An 8,836-nucleotide genomic window follows, 5' to 3' on the forward strand; every position below is an offset into this window, starting at 1 on the left:
TCTCTTTTCTCTCTCTTTCTCTCACTGGAATCAATTCCAGATGGAGGCGCTGCTGAAAACTCCATGCAGACTTGGTGCATGCACAAAGCAGAGGGGTTGAACCGTGTGAGAAATTCCTGCCGTGCTTCAAAATGCACTCCCAGATAGAATGAGTGATATTTCACATGAAACCTACAGGTCTGCTTCTTCAAAGCACCAAACGTGGCCAAGCTAATCATTAATCAAGATTATGGCACAGCATCTGCAATCAGTAGAACCCAAGCTGTCACTGCTGATGAGTGAATAAGAAAAGGCAAGCAATTTTTTCAAAAGCTGCTCTCTCTTGCGGTCCTTACTAAATGACATTTAGGCTGAGATTCTATAAGCATTTACCTTGGGATAAACCTTAATAATAGTAATATATTTATATGCCACCCATCTGACTGGGTTACCCCCGTCAACTCTGAGCAGCATTCAGTAAATTAAAACACAGTAAGATATCAAACATTTAAAACTTCCCTATACAGGGATGTATAGTCATGCTGGCCACATGACCAGCTGTACGCTGGCTTCCTTGGCCAATAAAGCGAGATGAGCGCCACAACCCCAGAGTCGGCCACGACTGGACCTAATGGTCAGGAGTCCCTTTACCTTTATACAGGACTACCTTCAGATGTCTTTTAAAAGTTGAATAGTTGTTTATTTCCTTGACATCTGATGGGAGGGTATTCCACAGGGCACGACTACCAAGAAGGCCCTCTGCCTGGTTCCCTGTAACTTCACTTCTTGCAGTGAGGGAACCACCAGAAGGCCCTTGGCGCTGGACCTCAGTGTCTGGGCTGGACAACAGGGGTGGGGACACTCCTTCAGGTATACTGGACTGAGGCCGTTTAGGGCTTTAAAGGTCAGCACCAACACTTTGAATTGTGCTCGGAAATGTACTGGGAGCCAATGTAGCTCCTTTAAGATTGGTGCTATATGGTCTTAAATTTAATGGGACTGCCTTTTGAGGGGCAACCCAGCACCTCAGCCAATGTCTGTGTCATGTGTTGAGAGGGACCAGTGGAGATTAGAAAAGTCACTTCCATTTCCTTTTGGAGACTCCTATGTGAACACTCAAGCTATTTGTTTCTCAACTTGCAGAAGCTCCTCAGGCAAAGCTGGAAAGCTCCTGCATAGGTATAATAAGGGCCAAACTAGACTTGAATCATTAGCAGCCTTTACCAATAGCAGTTGGATGCAATCACTGCAGAATTGACAAAGTACTAGAGCTATAAGATATTCTTTATGGATCAGAACATTGTCACCTGCACAGTAGCAAAAGATGTCTCCAAATTTCAGCCACTTATCCTTTTACAGTAAACAAAAAAAGCATCTGGGACATGAAGTGGTTTTTACTTGATTCCTTTTTTTATCCCAGCTAATGTAGAGAGTTGGTGTTATTCCACTGTTGGGAACCAACACAAACTATCCAGGGAAACAAATTTAAGTGCTTGTAAGGAGTTGCTTTTCAGAAACCCAAAAAAATTGCCTGGGAGATAAAAGAACCCAAGAAATTAACTGCATTGAGATGTTTTTGTGTCCCAGTCAATGGAAAGTGCTATCATCTTAAAACAAAACCCCCAAACACTCATGGATTTTTTTGAACGAAGATTGGCCGGGGGGGGGGGACATAAGGGCTTTTCTTTTGACACCTCATGCAATATTTTGGGGACAATTTACTACTCTGTGATACATTCGATATGTCCCAAACCTTGTGAAAGCTTTCCTTTTGTTCATGCCAGTGATGGTAAAATGATTGTAATATATTTTATGCGATTTTTGTTCTGTAAATTGCAGCCCCATAGAAAGAGGGAGCCCAGGATCCGGAGTAGGGGATGGCAACGTTTTTGGCTTGGATTTTTGAGAGAGAGTGCTATGGAAGCCAGTCACAAAATGGCTCCTGTGTGAGCAATGCGCAGCACAAAATGGCTGCCACAGGGGCATGGCGCAACACAAAATGGCTTCCATGAAATGCAAGACATAGCACAAAATGCCTGCCACATCTGAAAGTCCAGAAAAAGAGGCAGGATCACAAAAGGATGCAAGCACGCGCATACCCATCAGTCACTCAATCAGTGGAAGAAAGGGCACCTACATCGGCTGCGGTCACTCACAAACTCAAGCTCAGGGTCTGAATGGGAAGGAACTTTAGCTTTCCCTGCCTTGCCAAAAATCCTTGCTTCACACACACACCACCTCTGCTACCAAAAGGTCTGTTAGACCCAGAATGGAAACTTCTCCCCTGAGGCTCACAGCAGCTCCAGAGGCAGGATTTTCCTTGGGAATGTGGAAAGCAGGGGAAGAGTTAAGTTCCCTTTTTTTCTCTGTGCTACAGTCCAGATCCCGACTGTGGTAGGCGCAGCTGTATTTTCAAGAGCGAAAAAATGCAGCACACTTAAATGCTTGCACGCATTGAACATCACGTCTGGTTTGGCCGTGTATGCCAGGGCTGAATTATTTTTAAAAAGCAGGCTTTTGAGCATGTCACTGGCCACAAAGCGAGGATAATAGTGCTTACCTTCCAACAACCCAAAGCCAATAACCCATGAAAAAGCTGATTAAGCAAGAGCAGCAGCAACAACAAAATTAATTAAGGCTCAAGTTCAGCCATTCTTTTTTCCCCTCAGTGGGATTAATAGTTTAATGGTCATATGTATCTCTCCCGCACTCCACAAGCTATATGAGTTTAGTCATCTATCAAAGGACGGTTTGACATTTTCTCATGGCCAAGGGATTCAATATGTTATTTGTTACCAGCATGCTCCTGAATAGATCAAGCCCAGCTCTTGGCTTTCAGCGATGAGAGTTATTCTAAACCACTTACTCATTTGCTCACATGCTGAATTCATGCAGGGAGAGTCCTCTCTGGCACAATATCTTATTTCTGACTTATTGCGCATGCCTTTTGCTCCATATACCCAATATCGAGAGCAGAAAGTAAGTCCTTCTCAAATGCCCACTGCATTTCTCTCCCCACCTCCAAAAGCGGATACCAAAAATAACAGAAATTGAACTTTGTTGAAAGGTGAAAGTTACATTCATATAATACATTTTCTTGCAGGAAATGGAGGCAGAACGTGGAGCTAAGATGTTCACTTAAAACGACCCATGCACAGACTCCAGGGCCTACGTCAGACGTTAAAGGGATGTTTAAAAAGATGTTAGAAAATAAAGGATTTAAAAAGAGAAAGACTGGAATAGCTCCAGTTTCATAAAAAAGGATGTTAGAGTGACATGGTAAAATGTAGGCCAACGCCGGTATTCTAGGTAATTCTTTTAATTCCTTTATTACAGTGGTACCTCAGGTTAAAAACTTTTGCTCATTCATTCCGGAGGTCCGTTCTTAACCTGAAACTGTTCTTAACCTGAAGCACCATTTTAGCTAATGGGGCCTCCCACGCCACTGCTCCGCGATTTCTGTTCTCATCCTGAAGCAAAGTTCTTAACCTGAGGTACTATTTCTGGGTTAGTGGAGTCTGTAACCTGAAGCATCTGTAACCTGAGGTACCACTGTACAGTCATACCTCAGGTTACAGACACTTCGGGTTGCGCGATTTCGGGTTGCACACCGTACCGAAACCGGAAGTACCGGAACAGGTTTGTTAAGTTGTGGGTGAACATATCAGACGACACAGTGATTCTTCAAACAGCTCTTGTTTATTCACAGGCCAGAACAGAACTGAACTGAAGGGTTCAGCCAGCCAGAAAATGGTTACTGTTGTGTTCTAGTGGAGTTCTATATTCACAGGCCAGAACAGAACTGAACTGAAGGGTTCAGCCAGCCTGCTTATATAGAACTCCACTAGAACACAACAGTAACCATTTTCTGTAACTATCCAATCACTGAATGTCACTTTCCATCCCTTATTTGCATATGTGGACCTGAACTATCTACAGTATCCCCATGCCTGCCCAGGGTGAGAACTTCAGTACATAACAGGGTTACTTCCGGGTTTTGGCGCATGCGCAGAAGTGCTAAATCACGCTTTGCACAGAAGCGCCAAATTGCAACCCGTGTGTGCCACGCTGCGGGTTGCAGACGTGCTTCCCACACGGATCACATTCGCAACCCGAGCGTCAACTGTACTTTTAAAACACAGCTCTCCTGCTGCCACAGCGTTGAAGCGGGATCTAATTAATGTGATTTGTTCACCTTTCATATTAAAGTTTGCATCGTGCTCTACTTTCAAAAGGAAGCACAAAGTGGATGGGCAGATGGACAGCATGCCTTTAAAACACGTGGCTTGCAGGATTCCTAGGATTCTTAACAAACGGCAGTTCCCAAGATCCTTCAGGGGAAGTCATGTCTTTTAACTGTGTGTTGGATGTGATTTAAATACAATATATGGTGCAGATTTGCCCTAAACAACATACTCCTATTGTTGCCAGCCACCCCAACCATCGAGCGGTGTGAGATCCCAGGGACTCACCAGGGAATGTGCATCTTTTTTGAAAATGAGGAAATGGTGTCTTTACAAATATGTGGTTTATATACACATAGGTCAGTGGCGTAGCGTGGGGGTGCAGGGGGGGCGGCTGCACCGGGTGCAACATCTGGGCTCGCACTCGCAGCTCTCTGCCCCTACCTGGCTCACTCACTCTAGGGGGCGCAAATTACTTGCCTTGCCCCGGGTGCTGACAACCCACGCTACGCCACTGACATAGGTATATGCAATATGAGCCTTTGGTGGAGGGGTTCGCAGTGCCAGCACTCCAAGAGGGTCTTGTTTCTCCCATAGGCACATCTAGGATACGGTTCAAGCAGAGAGCCCTCATTGTGCTCTGCCTCTTTCTCTCTTGTTCACATCACAGCAGCTCTAACTCTAATTTCACAAAGCTCTGGTTTTGTTCGTTAAAGGAGGGGAAGGCCCCATGCATTCGCAGTCTCAGACAGAGTCTCTTTATCCCCAGGTTTTCGCCTCACGAGGAAGATAGCCTGGCTTAATTAGCTTTTAACACTTGGCTTAATTAAAAAATTAGAAGTGTCTAGCATGCAGCTTAATCCACACACTGGTCTGGCTTAATATGCACTGGCTTAATACACACAGGTTAGGCACCTAGCCTTAACACCTAGGCCTTCATTAAATTCTAACTCCTACTAGACCCAGAAATTTAGGGGTGCCTAGCACAAACTCCTAGAGACGCAGGTGGTGCTGTGGGTTAAACCACAGAGCCTAGGACTTGACGATCAGGAGGTCGGCGGTTTGAATCCCCGCAACGGGGTGAGCTCCCGTTGCTCGGTCCCTGCTCCTGCCAACCTAGCAGTTCGAAAGCATGTCAAAATGCAAGTAGATAAATAGGTACAGCTCCAGCGGGAAGGTAAACAGCGTTTCCGTGCGCTGCTCTGGTTCGCCAGAAGCAGCTTAGTCATGCTGGCCACATGACCCGGAAGCTGTACGCCGGCTCCCTCGGCCAATAAAACAAGATGAGCGCCGCAACCCCAGAGTTGGCCACGACTGGACCTAATGGTCAGGGGCCCCTTTACCTTTATCTTTAGCACAAACTCCTAACAGTCAATATGAGTGGAAAATAGTTTACTGTCCAAATACTTTGCCTAGCCCACTACTGCATTTAAGTGAATCAAAAACTTTTAAAGTCGTTTAATATTGTTGATTATAAGCTGCAGCCATAATTATCCTCGTCCTCACTTACATCCTCAATAGCGCTATGAGACTGAACAAGAACAAAAGCCCAGCTCAGTCAGCACTTCTAAATATTTAGGACAAGCAAAATGCGGAGTGCGAGAATAAAGGCCTAATCAGCCTTCTTTTATTAGCAGCCAGATTCACTATTACAGAATTCAGGAAATATTGTAAAATGCGGCTTTAGAATATTGGTACAAATATTGGGGTCTGGTTTGGGGCTCTGTTTGAAAAGCTAACCCAAAGTATGTGCTTATAGAAGGGTATAACACATACAGAAACCGATTTTATTTGGCATGGTGTGATTTTATTGAATGTATCAATGAAGGAATTGAGGCGCCAGTAACCCCAGCTAAATTTGCGGGTGTATATGGAATACATAATACGCCTTCCATGCCCTAGCTATTTCCAACTGTATCTAAAAAAATAGGATGAGAAGCAAATGAGGCGCCCTTACTTCAGCCAGAGAGAGGAGGAAGAAAAGACAATGCAAGCCACAGAATTCGGCGCTACCAATTCCAGAAACACGCAAGATGCATATCTGCCCCAATCCAAATGTGCTATGATCGCCAAACCTTACTACTTCATTAAAAAAGAGAAACATGTCCCAGCAGTGATTAAAGCCAGATCGTGGCCTGATTTACATCTCACACCCTTTAAATGTCAAGCTTCCAATTAAAACTGTTGCTTAATCACAGAGCAAGAGATTGACACAAGGTTCCAAACATTGGGGGGAGGGGGACGTTGTTCTCTTTAATAACATTGTTTGAAAAGGCCGCAGCTACAGATCAATGCTGTGTGGGGACGGGGGGGGGGGGCAGGAATTACAACTCCAGGCTGCAAAATCTCAGCTTTTCCTGATTAACCTTAGGAGTTGCCTCCTCCTCCTCCTGCCTCTGCAGACTTTGGTCTGGCTGTTCTTCTGTGCCAGTCATGGAAAAGATATAAATTGAATTAGAAATTTTCATCAGGGGGGAAAACGGTGAAGTAGGCAGCCAGCACAATCCAGTAAACTTGCTGGCAAAAGTGCTCTTGGAACGGCAGAGGAATAATACTGGTGGGTTTGAAGGCCTCCTGTAGGCAGGATCCTGTGAACATAGCTGTCAACGTTTCCCTTTTTTTAAGGGAAATTCCCTTATTCCGAATAGGATTCCTCGCAAGAAAAGGGAAAAGTTGACAGCTATGCCTGCGAAAACAGTTGTTACAGCAACTGTCAGCAGCTTTACACTGAGTCAGGCCATTGGTCTACCTAGCTCAGTACTGACCACACTGGCTGGCAGGAGCACTCCAGGTGCCCTACCGCTGAGCCACGACCCTTCACATTCAGTAGGGATGAATTGATTATCTGTTTTGCGTGCATCCAATCCCTAGCCTGTCTAGGCAGCGCTGGGAGATACGCCTGCCTGAAACCCTGGAGTGCTGCTGCCAGGCAATACTGTCCTAGTACATTGAATATTTTTGCAATTTGGGATCTGAACCTACTACTCAGGCAGGAATCGAGTCTCGTTTCTGCACTTCTCCGCCCCCCACTGCTCAAGTCGTTTGCTGCCCATCCCTGTCCTATATCCCTTGAACATATACCTGTCAATGTCTAGCTCCACCTGCTTGCTACCCATGCCTGTCAACTTACAGATTTGAAAATAAGGGACCAGCAGCCTTGAAAATAAGGGATCAGCAGCCAAAATAAGGGATTTTCCGGGCACAGGTATGTTCAGCTTCTGAGCCCCTCCGAGCCAAAGGCAGAAAGCCCAGCCAGCAGCCAAACAAAGCCTCAAGCGGTGGTTCCCACAGCGCAGCAACCCAACAAAGGGGATGCAACAAGGAAAACCACCATCACCTCTCCACTGGGAAGCGCTGAGCAAAGGCAAGTCCCCAGGCAATACGGCTGATTTGATCGGCACAAGGCATGCAAGCTCCACCCCCAGTCATTCTTAGACTCCTTATTGGGTGAGCAACACAGCCAAGCAACACAGTTGGAGCCTCCCTCCTCCCTGGCCGGCAGGGAGGGAGGGAGAGGAGCTGCTTCCTTTGAAACCCGGGAAATTTAAGGGACATCATCAATAAGGGACAGCAGCAGGAGACAGCGCTGGGATAAGGGGGTTTCCCGCCAAATAAGAGACGGTTGACAGCTATGTTGCTACCACCTTGCAGAAGCAAACAGCAAAGCAGCAACGTGTTTGGAAAAGTACTGCGCACATGCGCATCCATGTATTTTGACATGCAAAGTATAGTTATTTATTTCTTTATCCGAAATGTTTGTAACCTGTATGCGTGTCTGCATAGGTTTACTAGACGTCTCCAAGGCAGCTAGCAAAGCACAAAAGAGAATGTAAAAACACACCACATTTTCAAACACCCTATAAAGTGAAGAGTTGTGGCAGTGACCAGAGCAGCAAAATTGAATACAAGAAGGCAACCAGAGAAATCCCAAAACTGTCAGGAAGAGGGACACCTTGGCTTAGCATCTAGATGTTAATAAAGAAAGTCTGAAGTGAATGTAGTTTTGTGGGGGGGGTTAGTACCATTTAAGTCACAAATGGAAATCGCTATAACTTTAAAACAGTGCACATAATGGTGCAAGAGTTATTTGGCTTGCCAAGATGTCACTAGTAACTTTACAGGAACCACTCATAGGAACACAGGAAGCTGACTTAGGTTACCTTTAAAGCACATTTTGAAACACATTTCCCTCAAAGAGTTCTGTTTGCAAAGTCCTGGGAATCATTACTCTGTGAGGATCACAGCCTCCAACATTTCTCCAATGAAAACAGGAGAATTATTTTGGAATTATTATTCAATAATAATTATGGTTATGATTACCTACCACCCATATGACTGGGTTGCCCCAACCACTCTGGGCAGCTTATATAAAAACATAATAATACATTAAACATAAAGAAAAACTTCCCTATACAGGGCTGCCTTCAGATGTGTTCTAAAGGTTGTAGAGTTACTTATCTCCTTGGCTTGGGGGTCGCATAACTACATACCCTCCAACATTCTCTGATGAAAATAGGGATGTCCTAAAGAAAAGCAGAACATTCTGGGCTCAATTCAGAAACCAGGACAGCTTCTGTAAATCCGGGACTGTCCCTGGAAAACAGGGGCACTTGGAAGGTCTAGGAGGATTAAACTACAGTGCTCAGAATTCTTTGAGGGGGAAATCTGTATGT

General features: G+C 45.2%; 1 long non-coding RNA gene across 1 annotated transcript; it reads left to right on the forward strand.

Annotated features, from left to right (window-relative positions):
• The first annotated feature begins 811 nt into the window (after positions 1–811).
• LOC310841221 lies at positions 812–8,103 on the forward strand. The gene is made up of 3 exons (XR_014562417.1): positions 812–1,158; positions 3,083–3,265; positions 7,947–8,103. It is a non-coding gene; the product is annotated as an uncharacterized lncRNA (long non-coding RNA).
• The last annotated feature ends 733 nt before the right edge of the window (positions 8,104–8,836 follow it).

Source organism: Podarcis gaigeae, assembly GCF_964106915.1.
Source record: "Podarcis gaigeae genome assembly, chromosome: 3".
NCBI classification, from domain to species: Eukaryota; Metazoa; Chordata; class Lepidosauria; order Squamata; family Lacertidae; genus Podarcis; species Podarcis gaigeae.